Source organism: Nannospalax galili, unplaced genomic scaffold (genome assembly GCF_000622305.1).
Source record: "Nannospalax galili isolate Female #2095 unplaced genomic scaffold, S.galili_v1.0 scaffold6457, whole genome shotgun sequence".
Lineage (NCBI taxonomy): Eukaryota > Metazoa > Chordata > Mammalia > Rodentia > Spalacidae > Nannospalax > Nannospalax galili.
This window is the reverse complement of record NW_008338714.1, coordinates 24,665-35,585: the sequence shown is the minus strand read 5'-3', so window position 1 is coordinate 35,585 and position 10,921 is coordinate 24,665. Positions and strand designations below refer to the sequence as shown.

General features: G+C 40.4%; 1 pseudogene; it reads right to left on the bottom strand.

The window, feature by feature from the left end:
• Positions 1-9,834: 9,834 nt before the first annotated feature.
• On the bottom strand, positions 9,835-10,391 carry LOC115070408 (annotated as a pseudogene).
• Between the last annotated feature and the right edge of the window lie 530 nt (positions 10,392-10,921).

Here is a 10,921-nt window from a genome sequence, read left to right as displayed (position 1 = left end):
GCAGAAACCAGGAGAAGCTCCTAAATTACTGATTTCTTGGGCGTCCACACAGGCCTCTGGGGTCCCTTGATCCCTGCATAGGCAGTGAGTCTAGGACAGATTTCAGTCTCACCATCAGAAGTGTTCAGGCTGAAGACCTAGCAGATTATTACTGTCTGCATTATCCTGAGTACCCCTGCCCCCGCCACAGGGAATCGCATTTGAACAAAAAACTCCACTCAGAATCTGACCAGCTACTTCCACCCAACAGAGTCCTGGGCCTTCACAATTCCTTCATCTGCCTGAGAGACTGTGCCTTACATATTAATCAGAAATCTTACAGAGCTCAGTAGAAATTTAATGGACTCTATGTCTCCTAGATTACTTTGTATGAAAGGTCTTTATAGAAAAATACAATAAAACTTTGAACTGGTTTTATCCTTCTTCTTTAACGTTTTGCCACAAATATTGTGATGTCCACATGAGAAATTCATTATTTTATAATTTTGGAATCCAGAAGTGCATCACAGTGCTCAGTGGGCTGAAGTCAAGATGTTCACAAGCTTCATTTCCATTTGGAAGCTGTGGCAGAGAGTCTGTCTCTCGTTTTATGGCTCCTGTAGGACTTCCTCACTCTCCAGTTGGGGGTCCTGTTACTCCATTTTTTCTAATATAATTAATGTTTCCTTCTTAATGTGTTTTCATTGCACATTGTGTGGGTTTCCTAAATGAAATTTGTTTTTAAAAATCTGTTTATTGATTTGAGAATTTCTACAAGATGCTTTGCTCCTATGCAGACCATCCCCCCCTCCACCACCACTGTGCTACTCCCTCCCTCACTTCATGTTCTCTATTGCTATTTTATTTTTAAGGTCCATGTAGTCTAGTCTGTGTTTCCAAAATGTTCTTGGGTTTGCATCTATCCTTTGGAGTCTGGTCAACCTTCCAGGCATCATTCCAGTAACATAAACTCACTCTCTGTCTCCCTCGAGCTATCAATTGCCAAAATCCTCAGCTATGGTTGGGTCTTCTGGACAACCTCCAATTTCTTTCAGGTATGTTATGTTATATGAAGACCTGCACCTCCTTCTCCCTTTCTGTTCCCCACTTTTCCCCACTGTCCCATCCTGCTATTCTCCTTCCTCTCCTGTTTTCCTTGTATTGTGTGTGTATGTATGTCTCTGTTTGTGTCTGTCTCTCTGTACTTTTATCTATTTATAAAAGAATCTACGATCTACACATGAAAGGAAACAAGTATTTATGTCTCACAACATACATATGTGATTTTAAATTTTGCCCTCTCCCTTCTCTCAGGACACACGTCCCTCTGAACTCTTATCTGCTTTCCAAAAGTGCAGACTGAGAAAGTTCAATCTGCATTACAGTGGTGGATATGGTATTGTGTCAACAGATTACCTTCCATTCTTGCATCTCACAAGATTGATAGAATTTAATTTTGCCCACGTAAAACAGCATGGTATCTATCGCATTAATTTACTAATTGAAATTTTAATTGCATACATATTTTGAAACACAACAATACAGTAGAGACAAAGAAATTTTTACACCATATACAAATGTTTGAAAAGTCTAAATATATTTTAAAGTTGTCTCTACAGGACTTAGCCCTTCTTAATTTGCTCCATATCTACAATGAGGACACAGATGTATTGGGCATTTCCCTGGATTAACTATGGTACTGTATATACTGTGCTAAGTGTATCATTTGCTTCTTCATTGAGAAAAAACAACTCATGCAGATGACATAAGGGAGCAAAGATTAATTTTGTCTCACATTTCCATAGATTTCAGACCATGGTACTTTTGCTTCATTGCTGTGGAACTAAGGAAAAGTTGAAATATCTTGGAGGGTGGGAGGGCATGACAGGGGAAAGCTACCAAGCCCCTAACATCTAGGAAGGAGAGGGACGGAGGGAGGGAGGGAGGGAGGGAAGGATGGAGGGAGGGAGGTAGAGAGGGAGAGAGAGAGAGAGAACAAATGAGCCAAGGCCAAGATATATCAAGCATATTCTTCAGAGTTTCAAAGGTGTGCCCTTGGTAACATACCACTTCAAAACCAGCCTGGGCCTTCTACTTTCTATCCTATACCAATAAGGTCACTAATTTATGAATCCTCAATGCCTAAGTCTATTGATATTGTCAGAGCCCTCATTATCCAATCATCTCTTATTGTTGGATCTAACAGCTGGGCACCAAAGCATTCACCAATGACCTTTTTAGGAGACACTTTACAAACTATCTCTTACATGAAGTAAATGTACAATGTCATGGTTCCAGCATTTTATCTATAATTAGGATATATGCAGACTAAAAAACAAGAACAGTCTCTATAAATTCTAAAATAAGGGGAAAATTACTCTTTTTCCTGAGGGTAGTTGAACATTTCTGTGATGCACAAGTAAAAGGAAACACCTGAATTGGGTACATGAGTTTTCTGGTTCTTTATTTCATTGAGAAGGAAACACTGTATATCAGTTCTGGTTGGACTGACATCCATTTTCTCTTGTCTTTTACAGAAAAGCTAATCAAGTTATATGACACTGTCATCATGCACCATATCCATGAAAAATAGAGGGCACCAACAATGGCTTTCTATAAAGCTTCACGTTCCTGTTTGTATTTTTGTTGAAGAGAATTCACTGTTGATTATGTGGGTATGAGATACAATCCAGGATTACATACATTCGCCTACTACTTCTGCTCTTACTATCTACCCACTCCCACTTCTGCAAGTATCCTGAGCTTTGGGAGGAGTGGATTTGCTATAGGGATCCATTTAGGGCCCAGCACCCTGCAGTCTCTTATTCTGTGTATGATGACCAGTTCTGGGTCTCTGTTAATCAACATCTCCTGTCACCCAAAACATCTCTGGTGACAATTGAGAAAGTTACAAATCTATGGGTATAACAATAAGTCATAGGAGTTATTTTAAGACTTTGATTACTCATCAGTAGCAGTAGTTAAGTTCTTTTCTATGGCTGTGGCCAGATAATCCACAGGTTCCTGGCCATGTTAACAGTACCAATTATGGTCACCATCCTGTGAAGTAGATCTTAAATTCAATATTCCCAAAACATTTTTGCTTCTATTGTACAAGTGATGTATCATGCCAGTCCAGTCCTCATTTTAGCTCACAGAGATCACTACTCAGTAAACTGATGATTGGTTTTCTCATCTGGTAGCATGCATAGCACCTTCTAGCACTGTAAAATCTAGCCAGTAGAGATGAAGCTTTGAGGCTAGTGTCAGCCTTAGTTATCTTGTTTGCCCTATGACTCTTATAGGTAGTATCTTTATTAACTGAATCTTACTTTCACATTGTGGCAGGTAACCAAGAGCAATGGCAAAACGCAGTATTGTTTGAGGGTCTGTGGATTCCCATGATGAACAACTCAAAAATATCCATTTGTCACATTGGGTTTTTTATTTGCTAGCCTGTGATATCTGGTAGAGCAACTGAAATCCATTTTTTATATATATTTTATATTTTATTATATATTTAATGTGTATTTTATTACATATATATTTAATATATATTTTACATATGATATATATTTATTATATTTACAGGGAGAGAAATGTTCATAGTGTAGATTTTGATATGAAACTTTGAGGAAGGTTTTATTAACTATCCATCCTGATCATCTCTGTCTGCCCTGAATTCCCAATACTCCCTTGTTGCAGGTTCTCCTCAGGCCAGCTCTGAGGACCCTAACCTGGATTGTTTCCCGAGCCAATTGGGGGGGGGTGACAAGAAGCGCGGAGTCACAAAACACAGACCCCAGGAGTCCAGTAGAAGCAAGCACTAGGTGAGGTGCTGCAGGCTCACTTAATGCAGGAGGGGGCAGGCCTTATATTTCCATTTTCTCCACCCCCAAGTCCCTTTAGTCAGCATATCGTTTTCTGACTGGTCCATACCATGCAGTCTGTCAGCAGTCACTGGGCTTGCCAGCAGGGTACGGAGGCCTGGGCTCCTTTTGGCGTTCTATTTGCAGACCAAGAAGTGAAGTGAATTCTTCCTGAATCCCAGGGCTCTGGGTCTGAGCCATCTTTAGAGGCTTCCTGCTACATTTCCACCCTTTTTCTTTAAAAATGAGTGTCCAGTGAGAGCCTGTAGGCAGCTCCACCTCGGGATGACCCCAGGATCATGGACTGTGCCTGTCTTAGGTTGTCCTATTCAGGCATGAACCTTACCAATCATTGGAACACGGGCATACACATCCATGTCCTGGCTTAGGTTGATTCAGCCCAACAGGGGCTTACTTGTCATTGGCTACCAGCCCTCCAAGGGGTATCATCCCTGGGGATCAGTCGAGGTGGGGAATTATCTGTAGGAGATCATGTACATTCGTGCAAGCCAAGTCTGTGGGCTGCATAGGGAGTGTTTAAATCATCTTTGGGTAGTGAGTGCTCTGAGGGCCTGATACACCGAGTGATTGAATTTTTTCTGACTGCGGGAACAAAGAACAAGGTATTTAAGAAGTAGAAAGAGAAGAATAATTATACCTGTCAGGAGTAGGTAAGTGACAATCCAAGACGGGTCAAACAGTGCTTTTAGATTAGACCAGGTTTTCTCTAAGAACCCTGAATTGATGTCCAGCGATGGGGCACGGGTATAATTTAGAGCAATAATTTAATTAGTTAGCAATCTAAAGTAATTAAGAAACTTTTGATTCCAGTGGCCTTGAATACTGTGCAAGAGTTGTAGGCGCACTTCAGTAATATTTTGTACTTTATAGGAGGTGAGACAAAGTGACCTAAAGTGAGGGTCACAAGCTAGCAGAACAATGTCTTTGGTAATTGCCAGCTCTTCATTTAAGAGATCAATTTGTTGTTGTAACACATTAATTGCCTGGTGAAAATGTTGATTGATAAGGGAATGAGTGTGAAAGGTAGAGGAGGTTTTGGACACAGCCTCATTGAGTGTCTCCACGGTAGTGGAGGAGTGGGTGAAAGCCACTGCAGCAGAGGCGGTTTACCCTAATGCAAGAATGATGGCTGAGTTGAGAGAGGCAGTGACCCTAAAATCCCGTTTTAAGCAGGGGGCTTATGACAAGGCTGTCTGCTCTATAAGGGTGACAGCATGGAAGTGGGTTGCATCGGTGACTGGAACCCAAAGGGCCATGGGTTCACGCATAAAGAGAACTATGTGAGCTGGATGGTTCCAGCAGGCCACCAATACACAGGAGGTGTTGGTATCTGAGCAGTTGAGTTGTCCCTGAGGGTTGGGGTAACATTGGCTAGCAATAAGGCAAACGGGGGCTGCATGCAAATGGGGGTAGGGGACCAGGATGTCGTGTGATCAACGGATGTAAGGATTTTGTTTTCGGCACAAGTAGAGGGATTGGTATTAGTGTAAGTGCAGTTGGAAAGCTGAAGGCCCTGCTGTGCCAGTAATGGCCTCATGTACATGCAGGTGTGTGGATCACAGAGGTCCCAGTTACCGAGTATTGATTTACGGTTGGTATTGGAGATCTTAATGCTGCAGGGATAGGTGGGGGCAAGTTGTCTCCAAGATCCTAGGGGGTCATTAGAGGGGGAGGGGCTGAAGTGGCAAAAAGGAGGGATGACATGGTTGGGCTTAGGGTGGCATCTCTGCAACTGTAGAGGGAGTGCAAGGAAAAAGGGTGCAAGGGAGCGAGTGCGAGGGCAGTTGGGAAGTGATGGGCAGGGCAAAATGGGGGTGGAGGGGTGGCAGTCCCCTCTGTCTCCCCTGTTATTATTGTCCCCAGTGCAGTGAGGACCGAGGCTACATCAGTGTTGTTGAAGGTAGGGGAAAGGCCCTTGAGTATGTAACCCAAGGAGGCACTGCCAGCATAATCTTGGACAGTCATGTTGAACAGCCCAATGCATGAGGATGTGTTGTTGGTAGTGAATCATAGAGAGTTATTTATGTGCCATGAGCCATTGAGTGATTCCCAGGAAGTAACTGGGTCTATGGTGGGGAGGCCAAGCGTGGAATTAGTTGAATAGAGGGTGGGGTAGGCTGGGGAATGAAGCGGTAAGGGCAAGAGTATAACAGGGTCATTAGTGGGGAGTGGTTGAGGATTGGGAGAGTCCATAATATCTGTCTCATTTCCCCTCTTGTGGGTGCCCCAGGTGGAGTTTAAAGGAGCCAAGTCCAGTTGTGGCTCTGACCAATGGAACCCTTTTTTGTACTTGGGGCAGCGAGTCTTGGGGCAGGCTGTACCTCTTGGGCAGTGGCTATGAAAGTGGCCAAGCCCCCACAGTTCCAGCAGCCTTCCTATGCGCCAAAGTGGGCAGGTTTTCCTTGAGACAAAAGAGTCTCTAAGGAGGAGGTCAAAGCCTCAATAGGGCCCACCCTAGGGTCTAATACTCTAGTAGGGAGTACCCATTTGTGAATATTATCATTGCGGACAGGTGCGATAGCATTATGAGTAGGGATGTTTAGTCCCTCCCAAGTTAACTGTTTGATAAGCACCTCTTGGGTGGGTACAGACTCCACCCTCTGCTCTATTGCCTCGGTGACATTGGTAAGGAAGTCCCTGAAGGACTCCCCTGACTGTTGAATCAAATTATGGAAAAAGACTTGTGGGTCACAGGGGGAGCAACATTTAAGGGCCTTAAAGGCCAAGTCAGAAACTTGTTGAAAAAAGGCATGAGTGAGATAACCAACATGTGAACTGAGGGAGCTCCCAATGTCTAAGGTCTAGAATGTGAAATGTGAGTGACTCTGTCAAAGTCAATATCTATCAAATTGTTGTGTCATCTAGAGCTTTGCTAAACTTTAGAAATTTGCTCTGTGGATGCGTCAGTGAATTCAAATTACATTGATCATTAAAATTACACAGTATAACAGCACCTTAAAAATCTAAAGGAATCCTGAAATAAACATATTTGTTTTTCACAGTATATAAAGTACGAATATGTAGACTCAGGCCACAAAATGCCCATTTTTTTTTCATTTATTTACTTTTCTCTCTTGATCTCACCATCCTCTTTACAGAAAACTAATGATTACATTGAGCTTGTCTAGATAATGTATTATAAATATCCCCTCTCAAATTCCTCCACTTAATCAAATATGGAAAGTACCTTTAGTTATTAAGATAACATTTTTTGCAAATACCAAGAATTAGCATGCAGTAGTATCAAATATGTATCCAATGATTAAATATGCAATCATATTTTAACTGTGCTGTGTTTCTTTTTTTTTTTTTTTTACTTGGTTGTTTGAAATAGAGACTATTGGTCTGTTTTTCATCCTTATAATGAAGTACTTTAGGCAGGCTAAACATATAAAGAAGGTAATTTGTCTCATACATCTAGAGATTTAATAAGTTGTTGGCCTTGGCTTGGCTATGGTGAGGTACACATGACGATTATAAACAGCATTTCAAGGGAAGAGTATGCAGGAGACAAGCACTTCTGAGAGTTCTCTAATGACATAACCACTCAGTATTCCATTAAGATAACATAAATCCACAGTGTAACTTTGGGGGTCAAGCTTAAAACCCAGGGATCTTAGAGGGACACACTGATACCACACCCACACTGCAGCATGTGCCCAATTACCTGCAGGCAGCTGTAATCATGTCACTTGTCTTCTGTAGATTTGTGCTTTACATATTTTTATTTCCTTACAATTTAATTTGCTAATATTCCACATCCTATAGTGGATTCCATCTTACAAGGCATTGTTTGCTCATCACATCCCTATGACAACTCCATGCTCATTTCTCTGTTCCATATGCCCAGGAAATAACAGTGGGAGAGAAGCCACCAGAATCTTTAGCAGCACAAAGCTCTGGCTTCCAATTCATGGAAGGTTTTCTGTAATCTTATTAGGAAGCCAATGATGTTTGGTTTCGCTATGTGTTTGGCAGCCACTGACCACCATGGCCAGCGCTATTTTCATGTATGAACTGGGTACTGAATGGAAGGTGTTTATACTTGTTCCAGTCCTCTGCCTACAACTCAGAAACTGGCCATCATGGGTGTGGACTAGCTTTTTGCAGATTTAAATATGAAGCACTGCTGTGGTTGCCACAAGGCTCTCAGAGTCCAGAGCTCTTAGATCAGTGAGACAGTCACAGAGCAGTGGGGCAGGTCCCTGCATCCTCTGTAGGAGACTGGTAATTAAAAATCTGATGTTTGCACCAAACATCATCAGATACTTCAAAGATGCTATATAGTATTGAAACATGGTCCTGCTTCTGTTAATCCCGTAGGAGTCTAGGAACAGTCTAGCTCTTGAAAGTTCACTATCCATCCCTTAAGGACTTTTTATCACTTTATTTAACTTGGAGGAAACACAAAGACAATGGCTAATAAAGAAGGCAGTCTATCTCCGCCCCATCGATCTGACTTTTCCATGCACACAAGTGGCTCCTAAATATAGAAGAATAAAGGGAAATGGAGTTCTGAAATGTTTTCTTAATGACTGTAAACATCTGTTATTACTCAAGCTCTATCAGTATCCACACTTCATTAAATAGATGAAACATGTTCTGTTCCAAACTAACAACTATTTCCTTGTAGCCAAAGAGAATTACATGTGATGTACTTCTGAATTGGAAATGTTTTCAGAAAACGTTTCTCAAGAGACACCAAATTTAAACTATAGTATGAAAGGACATGGAGACATAGAAGATGTTAAGTGAAGTCATGAGCAGAAAAACCCATTTTCCTTCAGCCCCTAATGAAGAGGCTGCCTTTGAATAAGAACTTCACGGTATGGTGGTAGTGGACACGGAGTTGTTTTCAAAGCAATCCATTTGTGGGTTTTTGAATACTGTACCCTGAAAGACAAAATCATTGCCACATTCCACCTGGTGTTTAATAGGAGGAAATGCAGATGAGTGGTGGAATCTCTTCTTGTTCACTTTGTCTCTGATGCCATTCCCCCTTCCCTACACCCTTCTAGGGATGGCAAAGCCTCTCAAGGAGACAGAAAATGTTTGAGAGTACTTTCCATAGCATCCCTCATCTCCTTAGACAGTTCATCACTCAGGATTGGTTCACAGTAATTATACTCATGTGACTTAGGTAAGAGTGCTTCCTAGTGTCTAGAGTGATCATTGATGTCAGAACCTCTGACCTGTGGGTTGTCACCTAAATACTTCTTTAGAAGTTCGGGAAGACTGTGTTCTCTACAAAGCTACAAGCTGTCATAGGTCAGAAAAATAGCAAATGACCCTCAGGGAAAATTACTGTTAAGTTGTGTGAACTATGTCAACACACAGGAAACAATGAAAAACTACAGAACACTAAATGTTGATGTACTTCTGAGGAAAACACAGCCAAAATTTATCAAGAAGATAGTGGACAGTCCTATCTGGTTCCTGATTTTAACAAGAACACTTCCAGGTTTTCTACATTTAGAATTATATTGGCTATGGATTTGCTGTATACAGCTTTAATTATATTGATTGTTCCCTCCAGACCAACTCCTTCTAGGACTTTTAACATGAATACATGTTGGATTTTGTCAAAAGCCTTTTCTGCATCTATTGAGATGATCATGTGGTTTTGTCTTTAAATACATTTATATTTTTTATTACATTTATTGATTTACCAATGTTGAACCACCTCTGCACATCTGGAATAAAGCTGACTTGATAGTGGTCGGTGATCTTTCTGATGTGTATCTGTATGTGGTTTGCAAGTATTTTGTTGAACACATTTGCATCTATGTTCGTTAAAGACAGGTCTTTAGTTTTCCTTTTTTGTTATATTTTTGGTTTTAGAGGCATAGTGGCATTGGCAGAGTTTGGGAATTCTCACTGTTTCTATCTTTTTGAATAGTTTAAGCAGTATTGATTGTAGTGTTTTTTTTTTTGTATGTCTTGTAGAATTCTACTGTGAATCCATCTATGCCTTGGTGGCATAGAACAGAAGCTCATAGTGTCTGTAGTGTTGAAATAAGTTGATTTTTTAAGTAATAGATATGGCATTGGCTTTTTTGATATCAAAGATATGGCAATCCTAGTTCTTCTGTGAGTAGTTTCGTCTGACTTCAGCCATTACTTCCCCAAGACAGTTTATGCTGTCCTCAAAGAACATATGTGGTGTTCAAAAATTACAAAGTAACATGTCTAGTAAAGACATGAATTTTGAATATTGAGCAATTAAAAAGTCATTTAGCAATTGAAAAGTCCATTTCTTTGGCACACAAAAATCCAGACAGAAGGTAATGTGATAGAATGGCATCTTTTATGCAAGATTGAAGATTTTTGAAATTCAAAAATATTTACAATTTTCTATTAACAAAAGCCAAGAACTGATCTCTACTTTCCTGGAGTTTTGAAGTGTTCTCTCTTGATCTCCATCTGTGTCCTCTTCCAACAAGTCAGTGATCTGGACTAGTGAAAAGAATTTGGGAGATTTTGTTCATGCTCCTGGAATTCAGCATTTTGTGCAATGGTCATGTACTTCTTCCTACTCAGTTCTCTTTTGAATATAAAGTCTTCTAAACAAAGCCTGCAGATTTCTGACTTCTTACCTTATTTTACTGTTTTGGTGAGAGACCTAAATGCGTGTTGCTGGGTACAAAAGCACTGCCTGTATTCCTTTATTTGTAATACAATAAAATATGAGAAAAATCCTCTCATATTTTATTTAAAGACACATGTGGAAACATGTATTAGTAGCATTAAAATGTAGGAAAGAGCATGTTTTACAATGAAATGGAGATCTTCTTTAAAGGGTAAAAGCCATTCAATTTTATGTCTTACCCAGTTTATACTGAGTTCAATATTGTATGACTGTATTAATTCAACTGTGAACATAAAAATTTATAGCCACCTTTGAAAGAGATGTATCCTTGCTCTGGAATGTGTTACTGAATATGTTAAAGCTGTAATGAAATGCTTCTAATCATGTGGTTACTAAAGTTTAAAACGATGTTAATCTGTCTCTAATTGATGAGATCATAAATAGCTTTTTTGTCTTCATATCT